Here is a 16,493-nt window from a genome sequence, read left to right as displayed (position 1 = left end):
CTCCTGTAACTTCATCCCTCTTATCCCCAAATACTTTCCTAAGAACCTTATTCTCAAACACCCTTAATCTCTCTTCCTCTCTCAAAGTGAGAGTCCAAGTTTCACAACCATACAGAACAGCCGGTAATATAACTGTTTTATAAATTCTAACTTTCAGGTTTTTTGACAGCAGACTAGATGATAAAAGCTTCTCAACCGAATAATAACAGGCATTTCCCATATTTATTCTGCGTTTAATTTCTTCCCGAGTTACATTTATATTTGTTACTGTTGCTCCAAGATATTTGAATTTTTTCATCTTGGTGAATAAATTTATACATCCAAAATTATTTATCATATATTAAAAAAAATACACGCATTGTATTCTTCACCTGACATAATTAGGAACATTAAATTCAGACGTTTAAGATGGGTAGGACATGTAGCACGTATGGGCGAATCCAGAAATACATATAGAGTGTTAGTTGGGAGGCCGGAGGGAAAAATACCTTTGGGGAGGCCGAGACGTAGATGGGAAGATAATATTAAAATGGATTTGAGGGAGGTGGGATATGATGGTAGAGACTGGATTAATCTTGCTCAGGATAGGGACCATTGGCGGGCTTATGTGAGGGCGGCAATGAACCTCCGGGTTCCTTAAAAGCCACTAAGTAAGTAAGTATATTAACAAAATACAAGAATGTACTCAATAATATAATTTTTCTTCTCATTGTTTATGACTGACTGTCAACGTTCTGACAGTTTTTCGATTCCACGCCTGAACAAATCGGATGGTTTGGAGTTGAGAAAAACGAAGAGCAGCTTTGAGATCCTCCAGATATTGCTGGATAGAGAGAGTAAAAGATGATAATCTGATCCAGCGAGGCCAGGAGAGTAGGGTGAATATGGTATAACCCTCAGCAGAACTGTTGGATAAGCGCATCTGTAATGTTAGCAGTTACGCGAACGGGCCTTATCATGTTTCAGAATCATTTGTTGCAGTGTTCACAGCCATTTTTCTTGAATTGCGGCCTCAGTGCGACTTAATTTTTGGTAGTAAATTTCAGTAGTGATGATTACTTTCCTCGGAAGCATTTCATAGTAGATGACGCCTTCTTTGTCCCACTAGATGCACATTAGCTTATGTGGATGGATACCAGTTTTTGCACGGGACGGTTGCTTTTTTAATACACGATTCTAGGTCCAGCACCCAGAAGAGTATTCGGAATTTAGAAAATACCATTGGGTATGTAGGCGTCTTAGCAGGCAACCTCCTCTTTGTAATATAATAAACATTTTCAGTACTGTAATGAATCTAAAATGGAATTTTTTTCTCTCAAGCTTAGAGTATAAAACATTCTGTTCTCTAGCCTGCGTCTGAACTCTAAGATTTCTATGTGGCTCTTGAAGGAGAATAATTGAATACCGCTGCTGTAGGGCGTGGACAAAATTAAAATGCTTATCAGGAAATATTTAGCATTCAAGACATGATCGGGATTTTTCAGCGACCTAGTAATCTGTAGCCTACTACGTTAATACGCGTCCGTCCCCTGTTCCGCATAAGTGATGTCAGATGTTTACAGATAGCTGGTTTCCCTTATGTTTGTAACTCCCGCCCGACTTCCATGAAGGAAAAATAAATCTAACTGTCCTTGTGAAGTATCAACTCCGTGTCCACTCGGTTAGGAACTACTCACTTCACTAGTGCACATAGGGGAAGCTACCTTTCGGTTCATGTTCCAGACAATAACCATTTTCAAGAAAAGGCTAAACGATTTCTTACGGGCGCAGTCAAATTGAAGTTATAATTGTGATCGAGTTTAATAATAATTTAATTTAATTTAGGTATGACTATCATTACTATTATTATTATTATTATTATTATTATTATTATTATTATTATTATTATTGCATAATTATTTTATTGGTGTTGTGAAGATGAAAAGAATTGTAATTGTATTATATTAATTATGTATTGTCTTGTATTGTAGTATTGTATTGCTTTGAATTGTATTGTATTGTATTAATTATGTTATATTCACAGCATTGTAGTAATTTTCTATCATTCTGGTTGAGTGGAAGAGAAGGCCGAATGGCCTTAACTCGGCCAGTTAAAATAAACCATTGTTATTATTAAAAACATATTTCTTTAATACAGTTTTTTACGTATTCTGTGAAGCATAAAAATGTTTATGCTCGACCATGCCGAAATGTAGTAATTATACACCTGGTAGCAGACCTTTAATTCATGTCATTAAAGTACACCTACTCATTAAAGGTCAGGTCTTTCAGCCAATGACGACTCAGGTTACAACTGTTCAGCCAATGACAGGTCAGCTTCTACCGTTATAAAACCGCAAGTATCGATTATTCTCGGATATGCAATCGAAAGAGAATTAGCGAAAAGTCACGGAGGCTGTAAATCCAATACTGTCGCAGAAGGTTATGTTCTGTTACTATAATAATTAGCGTTAATTGTAAATAATATTCAAATAAATTCAATTTGTCATCTCGTTTTTCAATGTCTAATTTAATTTCAATGTTATCTCTGTAGGTTCTTATGGCCTAGCAAGGTCAATGTGAACATCTGTTCCTCGGAAAAAATCAATACTTTTGCGTCTGCGCACATCTCACAACATACGGGACATTGGCCAAGGTCAGATACAAAGAAAATTAATAATATCAAGTTAGAAATATGGTCGAGCATAAAAAGTCGTATGAAACTCGCCTATAATGGTAATTAAGAAGCTCGTATGAAAATTATGAAACTCGCTTGCGCTCGTTTCATAAATATCCATACTCGCTTCTTAATTACCTTCATTATAGGCTCGTTGCATAATGTACTTTATCGAGTTTACACAAAATGTAATGTTACCTCTCTGCTCTTTCAAGCTCATTTTACCACATATACCTACACTGTATTTCGATTTGTTTCCGGCTACGTCAGTCTTCCCCATTCTCATGCTCAGCATCACTGAGCCTACACGCCTGGAGAGTAAGTCACATACTACACGGACAAGGCAAAGAAGTTGCCTATAGAGCATGGCGTTGTCACCCGAAGTTCCGATACTTTCTGACTCTACTAGTATACTCGTATGTTTGATTTTTATGTATAAAATTTAATAATCCATTGATATAAATTTGTTATATTTTCAAAACTTTAAATCCTAAAAACAGTCCTTCGGTAGGATAGTCAATGTTTACAATGTTTGAAATCAAGCTCAACCCAACCATGGAAGCCGATATCTTATTGTGAAATTGTGAGATGAAGTAGGAGTTGAAGTGGATACTAATTAAGTAAAGGTAGCCCCTTCACATTCCATAAAGACACTTGGGGGGGGGGGGGCATGGAGGTGGAGCCCTGTGCTTTCTTGGCCTCTGAACTTGAATGAGGTGATGTTAAATGGATACCAATAATAAGTAAATTTATAAATGAAAACTTGATGTTTTACAGAAAATGACGATTTTAGAAATTTGAGATAATTATCGGTACGGTATTAGCCTTTTGGCAATTAATAGGCCTACATATTTTATCAATGTTCTATTTGCATCAGAATGAACTACTATATGGGATTTAATGAAAGGGTTTTATTATGACAGAAGACGCTTTCCAGAAAAGTGGAATTATTTATTTTGTAATTTCGGCACTGAAAGTGCCCAAATATCTAAGGTACTTTGAGAAGATTCTGAAGACCAATAGAGTCCGTCCTGGCACTTTTACTAATTGTTATTGTTTTTAAAGACAATTCTGAAAAATCAGAGTAAAGACAATTATTCTGAAAAATCAGAGTAAGTTCAATTAATATTTGTCAATATTACAGATGTTATTTTGTAGGACAAATTAATAAAATAAGGTTCCGTCTTGTACGTACCCTTACGTTTAGGCATTCTTTCCAGCAAGATAACACGGGCTACCAGCCAGGCTACGTATCCTATGTCGCCTGATTCATCAGGGTTTACACACCATGCTATGCATTATAAATTACTTTTATGCTCGACCATGCCGAAATGTAGTAATTATACACCTGGTAGCAGCCCTTTAATGGACCTCATTAAAGTACACCTATTCATTAAAGTTCAGGTGTTCCACCAATCAGAAAACACCATTGTAGCAATATGAAAGCGCAAGTATCGGTTATTCTCGGATGTGCAATCGAAAGACAACTAGCTGTTACTAGCTGTTCTGTTACTATAATAATTAGCGTTAATTGTAAATAATATTCAAATAAATTCAATTTGTCATCTCGTTTTTCATTGTCTAATTCAGTTTCAAGGTTATATCAAGATTAATGTTTATTTTACTCTCTAGATTATATCAAGGTCAATGTCGACATTCGTTTCTCGGAAAAAATCAATACTTTCGCGTCTGCGCACATCTCACAATTTACGAGGTATTGCACAAGGTCAGTTCCGCTCCTCAGATAAGAATAACATGAATACTTATAAATAATTTCAAGTTAGAAATATGGTCGAGCATAAAAAGTCGTATGAAATTTGCCTATAATGGTAATTAAGACGCTCGTATGAAAATTATGAAACTCGCTTGCGCTCGTTTCATAAACATACTCGCGTCTTAATTACTATCATTATAGGCTCGTTGCATAATGTACTATAGAGACACGATGTATGTACGCATTCATTCATTCACTAATTCATTTATTCTCTATGCAATCTAGAAACTCAGTTTATCTTGATATTTGGGTGCACTGTGATTTACTGTAATTTATCTACACAAGGAGATAAACGATAAATCGGGACTTCATTGGCATCATGGTAATTGAAATTAGTTGCTGCAAACCATGTAAAATATGTGTTGTGTACTTCTCGAGGTTAATAATAGCGTGGTATCTTTTGGTCTTTTACTATTTTGATGCATGTTGAATTGATTTTTCCTCGAGGTAAATACATTTTTAAGTTTTGTGCGTGACTCCACAGATTTAATTTTATCCAAATATGCAAAAGTTTACCTCTCTTTTTTTATTCCAACAGAATAACTGTTGAGAATGCCAAGCCGGAAGTGGAGGGTGTAATTTGAAGTCCGTGTGAACTTTATCGTGGAATTTGGAGCGGTTAGTTCTATCAAATTCTCAGCTAGTGGAAGTCTTTTTCCGACAGCTAATATAACGGACACAGGAATACAATGTACATATATATTTATTCTCTAAGAATTGAATTGGCTGTGTTGGATCTTACGTGGAGCGTAATGGCATGTAGACGAGACTCATAAAGTTGTTCCCGGCGCTGGAAGAAGTTGGTGCCATGCTAACATAATCACGATTTCCGATTAGAACAAGCATTTTCCGTAGTAAGAAGTCTTCTCTTCTTATAGGAGGCCAATAACAGCAGGAATAATAATAATAATAATAATGATAATACGAGTACTTACAAATGGCTTTTAAGGAAAAGCAGGTTCATTCCCGCCCTCACATAAGCCCGCCATCGGTCCCTATCCTGTGCAAGATTAATCCAGTCTCTACCATCATATCCCACCTCCCTCAAATCCATTTTAATGTTATCTTCCCATCAACGTCTCGGCCTCCCCAAAGGTCTTTTCCCCTCCAAAGGTCTTTTCCCCTCCAAAGGTCTTTTCCCCTCCGGTCACCCAACTAACACTCTATATGCTTTTCTGGATTCGCCCATAAGTGCTACATGCCCTGCCCATCTCGAACGTCTGGATTTAATGTTCCTAATTATATCAGGTGAAGAATACAGTACGTGCAGTTCTGCGTTGTGTAACTTTCTCCATTCTCCTGTAACTTCATCCCTCTTAGCCACAGATATTTTCCTAAGAACCTTATTCTCAAGCACCATTAATATCTGTTCCCCTCTCTTAAAGTGAGAGGCCCCGTTTCAGAACCATACAGAACAACCGGTAATATAACTGTTTTATAAATTCTAACTTTCAGATTTTTTGACAGCAGACTAGATGACAAAATCTTCTGAACCGAATAATAACAGGGATTTCTCACATTTATTCTGCGTTTAATTTCCTCCCGAGTGCCATTTTTATTTGTTACTGTTGCTCCAAGATATTTGAATTTTTCTCAACTCTTGGAAGGATAAATCTTCAATTTTTATACTTCCATTTCGTACAATATTCTGGTCACGATACATAATTATATAGGCTACTTTGTCTTTTCGGGGTTCACTTACAAACCTATCGCTTTACTTGCTTCAAGTAAAATTTCCGTGTTTTCTCTAATCGTTTGTGGATTTTCTCCTAATATATTCACGCCATCTGCATAGACAAGAAGTTGATGTAACCCGTTCAATTCCAAACCCTCTGTGTTATTCTGAACTTTCCTAATGGCATATTCTAGAGCGAAGTTAAAAAGTAAAGGTGATAGTGCATCTCCTTGCTTTAGCCCCCAGTGAATTGGAAAAGTATCAGATAGAAGCTGGCCTATACGGACTCAGCAATAATAATAATAATAATAATAATAATAATAATAATAATAATAATAATAATATAATACATTTTCGCGGTGCAGCCTTAATTTAAATACATGTTCGTACCCACGCCTTCAAGATGTTATAAACATGTATCGATAACGGTTTTCTTTAACAACGGCGCTAGAACATGAGTGTAACGGCAGTCCCAGAGAGTCCCTCTTGAGACAGGTATGGCCTGTGAATACTTAATATTAATTTTATCATCATTATTATTATTATTATTATTATTATTATTATTATTATTATTATTATTAAACTCTTTCGACAGCATACTTAATTATGAAGTTGCATAGAGACACGGGAATAGAACTCGTAATCTTTCTTAGGGGGCAAAAGCTAATTGGGATAGAACTGATATTTAACCCTTGCGGTGAATTTCGGTGTAGTCCGGAGGGCTTAATTAGTCAAATCCACTCTCCTCACCTCCATGCTGGGGCCCCCTGGGATCTTTCAAGGTGCGAAAGAGAGAGTGGTGTGCGGAAAACAACGGGAAGCTACCGCATTTACCTTTCCCAAGAAAAACTGCAAACAGGGCATAAAAGGAGCATCTCCTGCGGACTTCTGGAGAAAGAACTAAGGAAGAGACTAGTGAAGTGCTTTGTGTGGAGTGTAGCATTGTATGGAGCAGAAACATGGACATTACGACGGAAGTGAAGAGAAGCGAATAGAAGCATTTCAAATGTGGATATGGAGAAGAATGGAGCGTGTGAAATGGACAGAGTAAGAAACGAAGCTGTTTTAGAAAGAGTGGCTGAAGAAAGAATGATGCAGAAACTGTTCAGGAAGAGGAAAAGGAATTGGCTAGGTCAGTGGTTGAGAAGAAACTGCCTACTGAAGGATCACTAGAAGGAATGGTGAACGGGAGAAGAGTTCGTGGCAGAAGAAGATGTCAGATGATAGACGACATTAAGATATTTGGATCATATGCAGAGACAAAGAGGAAGGCAGAAAATAGCAAAGATTGGAGAATGCTGGGTTTGCAGTGAAAGATCTGCTCATGGACAGAACACTATAAATGAATGAATGAATAATTCTTAATTCCGGCACTAGAACGTGTCTTGTTAACATCATCATCATAGAGTCGCTTTGGATAAACAGATTTAGCTACAACATAACTCCAATTTTTTTGGAGACTTGGTTATTTAACGATGCTGTATCAACTACGAGGTTATTTAGCGTCGATGAAATTGGTGATATTGGGATGATATTTGACGAGATGAATCCGAGGATTCGCCATAGATTACCTGACATTTGCCTTACGATTGGGGAAATCCTCGGAAAAAACCCAACCAGGTAATCAGCCCAAGCGAGAATCGAACACGCGCCGGAGCGCAACTCCGGATCGACAGGCAAGCGCCTTAGCCGACTGAGCTACGCCGGTAGCTGACTCCATTTCTTTTGGAGACTACTACTACTATTACTACTACTACTACTGCTGCTGCTGCTGCTGCTTCTGTGCTGCTACTGCTGCTGCTTGTTCTCTGGTTATCTTCATTGAAATGGGAACGTCCCGTATTTATAACTAAGGAGCGGATTTCTATTTAATTAAATATTATTTTTGCGTGTGATAAAACACAATTAACAAAGTTAAAAATTCCGAACATGAAGTTTCAAGTTTAAAACCCGAATTTTATTTCACATAAAAACACATATTTTCAAAAAAAAAAAAAATTATGTAAATATATATTTTCAGGAAATCTATTATAAACACACAAATATTGGAGTTTTTTTACTTAAATAATTTTTATAAGAACTTTTAAACATTTTAAAACTAAATCAATTATGTCACTCAGAAGTACGTTATGTTTTTAAGAATTAATGGTTGCTTCGTGTTTCTAAGCGCTGTGTGGTGTATCCGTGATCCATTTTTGTAATAGTATCGCCTCAAGTTCTGAGAACTGCTAGGCAGCATATCAGTGTTATTATTGGAGAATAAATTAACATGGACAAGGAGGAAAGATCTTGCAACACATAATTAGGAATGTTTATTGTTGCTGAAGATGATTTCATTCCACGCTTTGTTTGTGAAACACAACAGATAAGAGCTCGGGTATGAACATTATTTAATTTAAACAAATCTCTCCCCTCTCGCTCATGTCCATCAAGTAAGGCAATACGTCTTGTTGTGATTCCCTGTTATCGGGCTTCGTCAATCGATATCCTTCAAGATATACTGAAAGATGGTTATTTAAAAACGGTTTGGCTTTCCTATTAGCAAATCTAAGCTTTTTGTGTGACACTATAAAAAACTCGAAACATCCAGAAACCTGTTGTCTGAAACAGGGAGGTGCGTGCCGTGGAAATTAAACTAGACTCGCTACCAGGTTCAGAAGTACAAGTACTAAGGGACAAATTCCAGAATGTGTTTGGGAAAAAAACAGTGGCTATAAAAAATGTGTAAAGTTGCTCAATTATTAGAGGATGTGCTTGTAGGTGAAATTGACGTGTTTGTGTTTGTGACATTCCTCTCTTTAAATATTCACGTCTGACGTCCTGTGATGTGGAAAGATCGTTTTCACAGTATAAGTCGTTGTTCAGAGATAATCGGCATGCATTTGTGATGGAGAATTTGGAGATGACCTTTGTTGTTCACTGCAATTCTCGGCCAACTACCAGCACTCAAGTGTGGTTGGTGAGTACCTAGTAACATTTTTTTTTCCGAGCTAAGTAAGGTATTTTTGCCATTTAAAAAAATATATTTTTTTTATTTTTAGGAAATATTTTTGTACTTTTTAGCACATAAAAAATAAATAAATTTAAATTTCTTAGCACATAAAAATCCGCTCCCTATTCATAACTCGATAGTTAGCATCGTTGGAGGTTGAACCATGTTCTTTTTTTAAACATGACGATATAAATTTAATAGTACGTCTCTTACTGTGCACTTCTCTTCGGTAGAGAGCCGCTAATAGCTACGTTTATTAGACGATTGAATTGGCCTCTCTTTGTTTTGGAAGTTACGGTTGAAAGTAGTAAACAGGGTTCATTAGACCTCAGCAGTCTTTATGTCATAATATGCAAATTCTGTTTCTGACCCGGACAAATTGCGGCTACTGGCGGTGCGCTGAGCCAGACAGACACCCACCTGCGGAAGCCCAGATCTCTGTCTCGCTCTCATCCTGGCATAATGCTGCTTTTCTGTCAGAGTTAACACGTTTTCCTATGAAGTTGTCACGAGTGCTGACGCAATCTTCCGTGCACCCAAGGCTACGTGAAATGACCATATGAATTGCGTACATAAATTGTATTTGAAATGCTTTTCTACCTTTTTCAATGTCAAATTGAAGACAGAAGTTAAACAGTACATTGATCCAGTGACTAGGCCTATTCTTTCCCTGCAGCGGTGATTCGCTGAAATTGGAAAAAAAATATATATATTATTATTATTATTATTATTATGTTTTATTTAACGACGCTTGCAACTGCCGAGGTTATATCAACGTCGCCGGTGTGCCGAAATTTTGTCCCGCAGGAGTTCTTTTACATGCCAGTAAATCTGCTGACATGAGCCTGTCGCATTTAAGCACACTAAATGCCATCGACCTGGCCCGGGATCGAACCCGCAACCTCTGGCATAAAAGACCAGCTTTATGCCAATTGCGCCAACCAGGTCGAATTATTATTATTATTATTATTATTATTATTATTATTATTATTATTATTATTACGGCCGGGTAGCTCAGTTGGTAGAGCAGCTGGCTACGGACTGGAAGGCCCGGGGTTCGATCCCAGGTGGTGACAGGATTTTTTCTCGCTGCCAAACTTTCAGAACGGCCCCGAGGTTCACTCAGCCTCCTATAAAATTGAGTACCGGGTCTTTCCCTGGGGTAAAAGGCGGTCAGAGCGTGGTGCCGACCACACCACCTCAATCTAGTGCCGAGGTCATGGAAAGCATGGGGCTCTACCTCCATGCCCCCAAGTGCCTTTACCTTTTACCTTTATTATTATTATTATTATTATTATTATTATTATTATTATTATTATTATTATTATTTATTACATGACATTGTGATTTTACCTCTGGAGATATCTGGTATTAGTTGGCAACACTGAAGATACGGCCAAATTAAGGCTGGTTTACAATAAACCGGGAACGGAAACTACAACGAGAACGAAAACGGAATTAATGTTAAAATAAATGTATTTAAATGGTAGCATTCACAATTAACTATTGTGAATGCTCACATTTAAATACATTTATTTTAACATTATTACCGTTCTCGTTCTCGTTTCCATTCCCAGCTTACTGTGAACCAGCCTTTAGCCTTTTAGGAACTACTCTTACGTGATCATCACTACAGTAAACTTGTATTCTTTTAATACGCACCCCATTTGTACTCTTTAGTTATGAGAAATTATGAAAACATGTAATATTTCGTAGTAGTAGTAATAGTAGTATGTTGAAACAGCGATAGTAGTAGTGCTAGTTGTTGTAGTGTTGGCAGTACTATTTAGAAGTAGTAGGAGTAATGTTAGTGGTAGTAGTAGCAGTTAGAAGCGGTAGCAGTAGTGTTAGTAGTAGAGGCAATAATAACATTAACAGTAGCCTTAGTGGCGGTAGTGTTTTAATTTAATGTACCTAGTAGTTAGTAGTAGTAATGTCAGTAGTGTTTTACCTCCTTTAAAATCTAAAGTCCTAGGCCGGGTTTCAACCTGCGGACCTCAGATTCAACAGTCAGTATGATAACCGTGAGATAAAGTAAAATGTAACATCGAGAAGGAATTAAATTCTGTGTAAATCTTAATTATTCGGATAGCATGTTCCTAACATAGACTGCAGGGTTTCGAACTTCACTACCTTAGATAGGAAGCCGTAAGTTGACAGAGGAGAGACTGTGATTGGAAAGCTGGGTCCAGCATCGTGAAACTGTCAGACCTGTAATACAGTGTCTACGACTTTTACGTAGTAAGGTATGTACTCTAGTTTCCGGTTTCCGTTGTATCCAATTAACATTCCTGTTCCTTTACGATGCTGCTGGACTGGAAACCTACCGGTCCTCCCTCACTGGATTTCTGGTGGACACCGCTGCAGCTCCCATTACACGGCCTTCGTTTTCTTATATACTGCTTCGTTACTTAACGACCGAACCAGCTCGCCGTCCTGAAGCATGTACATTATTCGAGAGAACAGGGAATTAGAAATCACAGTCCGTTATTCTTATAATGTCAGGCGGTTCCTGCAAAATATACACTGGTCACGTTGACACGTTTTATCACAACGCCAACCGTGTGAATGATTTTGTGTAAAATCCATAAAACGAAAGTTCGACTTTAATTTGGACGCATACGTAACTTTAAATTATTTTATTTAGGAATATATTTTGTATTAATAATTTATTAAAAAAATACAGCAAAATCCGTATGTCAGTTTCTGTTTGACGCTTTTCTAATTCACCTGGGCTAAAACAAGGAGATGCACTATCACCTTTACTTTTTAACTTTGCTCTAGAAAAGTCCAGAAAAACCCTCTCTGTTTGGAATTGAACGGATTACATCTATGATTATGTTAGAAAACCCACAAACTATTAAGGCTGGTTCACAATAAACCGGGAACGGAAACTGCAACGAGAACGAGAACGGAAATAATGTTAAAATAAATGTATTTAAATGTGAGGATTCACAATTAACTATTGCGAACGGTCACATTTAAATACATTTATTTTAACATTATTTCCGTTCTCGTTCTCGTTGCCGTTTCCGTTCCCGGTTTATTGTGAACCAGCCTTTAGAGAAAACACGGGAATTTTACTAGAAGCAAGTAATGAGATAGGTTTGAAAATAAATCCCGAAAAAAAAAACGAAGTATATGATTATGTCTCGTGAACAGAACATAGTACGAAATGGAAATATAAAAATTGGAAATCTATCCTTTGAAGAGATGGAAAAATTCAAATATCTTAGAGCAACAGTGACAAATATAAATTACACTCGAGAGGAAATTAAATATAGAATAAGTATGGAAAATCCCTGTTATTATTCGTTTAAGAAGTTTTTGTCATCCAGTCTTCTTTCAAAAAAACTGTAAGTTAGAATTTATAAAACAGTTATATTACCGGTTGTTCTGTATGATTTGAAATTGAACTCTCACTTTGAGAGAGGAACAGAAGTTAAGGGTGTTCGAGAATAAAGTGCTTAGGAAAATATTTGAGGCTAAGAGGGATGAAGTGACAGGAGAATAGAGAAAGTTACAAAACGCAGAACTGCACGCATTGTCGTCTTCATCTAACATATTGGGAACATTAAATCCAGACGTTTGAGAGGGGCAGGGCATGTAGCACGTATGGGTGAATCCAGAAATGCGTATAGAGTGTTAGTTGGAAGACCTAAGGGAAAAAGATCTTTGTGGAGCCCGAGACATAAATGGGAGGATAATATAAAAATGGATTTGAGGGAGGTGGGATATGATGGTAGGGACTGGATTAATCTTGCTTAGGATCGGGGCCGATGACGGGCTTGTATGAGGGCGGCAATGAACCTCTGGGTTCTCTAAAAGCCATTTGTAAGTAAGCAAGCAAGCAAGCAAGCATAGGTAATTTTAAATGATTTTATGCTCGACTATGCCGAAATGTAGTAATTATACACTGGTAGTAGCCCTTTAATGCACCTCATTAAAGTACACCTATTCATTAAAGTTCAGGTGTTCAGCCAATGACAAGTCACCTTTGTACCGTTATAAAACCGCAAGTATCGATTATTCTCGGAGATGCAATCGAAAGACAATTAGCGAAAAGTCATGGAGGCTGGAAATCCAATACTGTCGCAGAAGGTTATGTTCTGTTACTATAATAATTGGCGTTAATTGTAAATAATATTCAAATAAATTCAATTTGTCATCACGTTTTTCAATTCTAAATCAATTTCCAGGTTATATCAGACTAATGTTCATTCTTATTCTGTGCCAAGGTCAATGACATTCGGCCTCGGAAAAAATCAATACTTTCGCGTCTGCGGACATCTCACAATTCAGGTCAGTTCGCATGTAACCATAACATGACCTAATTTTAAATAATTTCAAGTTAGAAATATGGTCGAGCATAAAAAGTCGTATGAAACTTGCCTATAATGGTAATTAAGACGCTCGTATGAAAATTATGAAACTCGCTTGCGCTCGTTTCATAAATAAACATACTTGCGTATTAATTACTACCATTATAGGCTCGTTGCATAATGTACTATTATTTATGAATATATGTTTTATTAATTTATTAAAATATAATATCATTCGTTACATGACAAATGAACTGAATTGTTGTTAAAGGCGTAAAACACATTACGAAGTATGTATCACTTCCGTGGCACTTTTTTATAAGTAGGCCTACACCAATGTATGTGACTCTCTCCAGATATTCTGTCATACGACGGAGATGATGGGATTTATTAGCAGTTCTCAAAATGGTATATAATGTGTGAACAAGTCATTGGAAACTCTAATTCTTCCCCGCAACCTAGGAATAATGGAAGCATGAAACAACAAGCGTTTGCATGTTGACGCAGTTTAATCCATTTACAGAAGTCGCAGCTCGCTTCCCTTCATTTGTGAAGTACTGTATCTGTACGCTACACTAACTCCTTTATTTGCAGACTTTGACAGCCGGGTTTTCCTAGGCAGACTACATGATCAAAGGTCGTTTGTACCGGTCTGTTATCATTATCTGGACAATTCACGTAGCGCGTTTATCTTGAAACTTTTGAACAGATTGACCGATATTTACTCAGCATGATGTACTCGTGTTTGGATAACGTCCTTTACTATGTCAGACGCTTTACCGTGTAAATTTTTGTGCTACCGAAATGAGGAAGAAACTAAGAGCTCCCAATTCTGCGTCTATGGCTGAAGGGCTGGTCTTCAATTCAGGCGGCCCGGATTCCATCCCCGGCCAGGTCGTGATGGAATCTGTGGTGGAAAAAGCAGACGTTGTAGAGGGTATTTCTCGTGGTACTCCCGTTTACCTCCACCATTCCACCAATACTGTCCAGCTTTCATTTCATCTATCAACTGCAATAATACAGGGACATCATTTTATTTTTACTAACATTTTTAATATTAACCTGGCTATACCTTTGAATTAACGGGTCGAGAACCGGAAACACCGTTTGCTACCCCCTTCCACGACTGGAGTTCGATGATACTGGCGTAAAATACAAACAGATCACTTTACTAGGTACAGGAGGGAAGAAAAGTAGTTCATCCATTTACGTAAACTAGGAAATATCGCAATTTTGAGTTTGATAATTTTCATTAGGTTTTTGTTTAATCAAAATACAGTACTGCATTAACAATAAGTGTGTGTACTCACGAACTGAGTTATCCATGCGAATGTATTCATTATGCAGACTATATTATACTGTCTACAGCACATGAGCTTACAATATAGAGAATGAAGTTAAATTGAAAAATAATCATAATATGGATATTTAAACACATTTTTGAAACTGGTGGCCGTTCATTTCGATACAGGCTTTAGTTTTTTTGTGCCTATTATCGCACGATAGACTATTGTATCTAATTCCAATTATTACCTGTTTTGTTCTCCGTACTAGTAATTCATGTTGAAATAATTCTGTACCTACTCTATAAAAGAGTACCTTACGTACTGTAAATTCAATCTTCACTTCTGCCCGATCTGAAAAGATGAAATTACTCAGACATGCTATCTACTGTCCATCCAAGTGGTTATGTCGCAGGATCGTAGAAAGGGGGAAAATCACGTGACAGTTAATTACTCAACAAGGCCCTTTTATTTAAGTTATTTTAAACAGTTGTATAATATTAAGTAGACGTCCAATTCCTAACAGAAATTATTGTTTTCAGAAAAGATCAAAGACAGCCCAGCCACTAGTCCTTACAGAGGGGCGAGCAGAAGCAAGTGGGGGAAATCGGGATGCGACGTAGGCAAACGGACGACAGTACCTGTGCGAAAATATGATTGAATATTGAAAGCTCTTTCGTCACTGGAAAACGCGAACATATTTCTGAAACATACTATACTCACTAACTCACTGCGGTCTTGGTTCTGTGTGCAGGACATTTGGAACGTCATTAGTAGAAGGAGTGGAAGTGAAGTACATTCCAAAACTCAAGTACAATAAAAATTGAAGTAAAAATAAAATGATGTCCCTGTAGAAATAGGCTGGAGTGAAATCTTGGAGGTTAGTACGGGTTTCCAATGGCCACATAGAATGGGCTTGAGGCTCTGGGCTCCTGAGGCTTATCAGGCTACTCGTGTGCTGATGGGACCTGGCTATGTGAGGATGGCCTACCTGTCAGCGTCGACTAATGGAAAGGCTTGGGTCTGTTGGGCTTATAAGGCCACCCGTCCGCGAAATTGGACCTGGCTCTATCAGGGGTTGAAGCATGCGACCCACTTGTCAGCGTCCATAACCTCCTGTAGGACTTGGACAATCATCGCATATACAGGGTGTAATAAAAGATATGTCAAAACTTCAGGGGAATATATCTCAGTCCACACCTGTGGAGTAACGGCTAGCACGTCTGGCCGCGAAACCATGTGGCTCGGGTTCGATTCCCGGTCGGGGAAAGTTACCTGGTTGAGGTTTTTTCCGGGGTTTTCCCTCAACTCAATATGGGCATATGCTGGGTAACTTTCGGTGCTGGACCCGGGACTCATTTCACCGGCATTATCACCTTCATCTCATTCAGACGCTAAATAACCTTAGATGTTGATAAAGCGTCATAAAATAGCCTACTAAAATAAAAATAAACTCTCAGGAGGATGAGTGCACAATGTGCCAAAGCGTGTCTAAATGCACGGATCCTTTCCGTGTCCAGTCCTCATAAAGCCAAGCCAGGAGCTGCCACATACAAGGATTTTGCTGTATTGGCGACGCGACGGTGGAATTTCGTGATGTGATTGGTCTATTATACCAAAGCATTTGAAACATTATGCATAAAAATTATAGTTATTTATAAATGAAAAAGTTACCGAATAAATTATACGCTATGGTTAAAGTAATAAACGAAGCTCGAAAAGTCGTATATCTATCTATCTATCTATCTATCTATCTATCTATCTATCTATCTATCTATCTATCTATCTATC

At 37.6% G+C, this 16,493-nt stretch overlaps 1 protein-coding gene across 2 annotated transcripts in view; it reads left to right on the top strand.

Annotated features, from left to right (window-relative positions):
* The window catches only part of ZnT63C (zinc transporter 63C), a 239,585-nt gene that overhangs the window by 128,844 nt on the left and 94,248 nt on the right, over window positions 1-16,493 (top strand). The window lies entirely within an intron of this gene.

This window comes from Periplaneta americana, chromosome 4, assembly GCF_040183065.1.
Source record: "Periplaneta americana isolate PAMFEO1 chromosome 4, P.americana_PAMFEO1_priV1, whole genome shotgun sequence".
NCBI classification, from domain to species: Eukaryota; Metazoa; Arthropoda; class Insecta; order Blattodea; family Blattidae; genus Periplaneta; species Periplaneta americana.
This window is presented reverse-complemented; position numbering and strand designations above follow the sequence as displayed.